Raw genomic sequence first — 834 nt, 5'->3', positions numbered from 1 at the left:
GTGGCCCTAATACTGATCATTACATCATCATTCACACGTTCGGCGCCGTACCTCCAGAGGGAACTGTTAATTATGGGTCTTTGCTGATTCAACCAACACACACGTAGCAGCTATGTTCAAAACAAAACACTTTATTTCGATGTGTGTCAGACATCATTGAGATACAGCATCGAGGCAGCGGTGGCGAGCAGGGCGACAGCAGCACCGACAGCCACACCTGGACAACACAGAGAAGAAGAATCGGGGGTTGTATAAACATGCACACACACACCTTTAAGACACAAGAGCCTTTGTGTCTAAGATACAGGTGACATATTACAGTGTACGGATTTGTTCAGTTCTTTTCGCCAGAATGGGCTTTAATTGTTGTTCTAGTGAATTAAGTAGCAAAGTCAAACATTCACAATCATTTTTTTTCATCATCAGTTTGGATGGCCTGAAACATATTTCTCAGACTGCACAGTTTTCATACAGCAACGACAATCTGAACAACATTCTGGATGAAGTGAATGAAATCACCTTCTACTACAAGTTAACGTGTTAACTGTGGGTTAGACAGAGGTCATTGTGATTTCATGACTGTGTTTTTAATGCTCAGTCTGGGTGGTGATGACAGATGCAACAGGAAACAGCTGCAGCTGTTTCCACAGTACAAAGTGTTTTACCAGCGTAGTTGTTCCTCTTGGGTTCCAGCACTTCGTCAGATTCCACAGCCGGCTCTAAAAACACATGACGCAGTTTTATCCAGTACAATTAAATAACATCTCAATCACTCAAACCTGATCATGACAACGAGCCTACACACACACACACACACACACACACACACACACA

At 42.9% G+C, this 834-nt stretch overlaps 1 long non-coding RNA gene across 1 annotated transcript; it reads right to left on the bottom strand.

The window, feature by feature from the left end:
• Positions 1-111: 111 nt before the first annotated feature.
• LOC111649970 (uncharacterized) lies at positions 112-828 on the bottom strand. The gene is made up of 2 exons (XR_002760366.2): positions 666-828; positions 112-217 (listed from the first exon to the last, which is right to left on the bottom strand). It is a non-coding gene; the product is annotated as an uncharacterized LOC111649970 (long non-coding RNA).
• Positions 829-834: the final 6 nt, after the last annotated feature.

This window comes from Seriola lalandi, unplaced genomic scaffold (assembly GCF_002814215.2).
Source record: "Seriola lalandi dorsalis isolate HSWRI2012SDOR001 ecotype SW California unplaced genomic scaffold, Sedor1 jcf7180001965654, whole genome shotgun sequence".
Lineage (NCBI taxonomy): Eukaryota > Metazoa > Chordata > Actinopteri > Carangiformes > Carangidae > Seriola > Seriola lalandi.
This window is presented reverse-complemented; position numbering and strand designations above follow the sequence as displayed.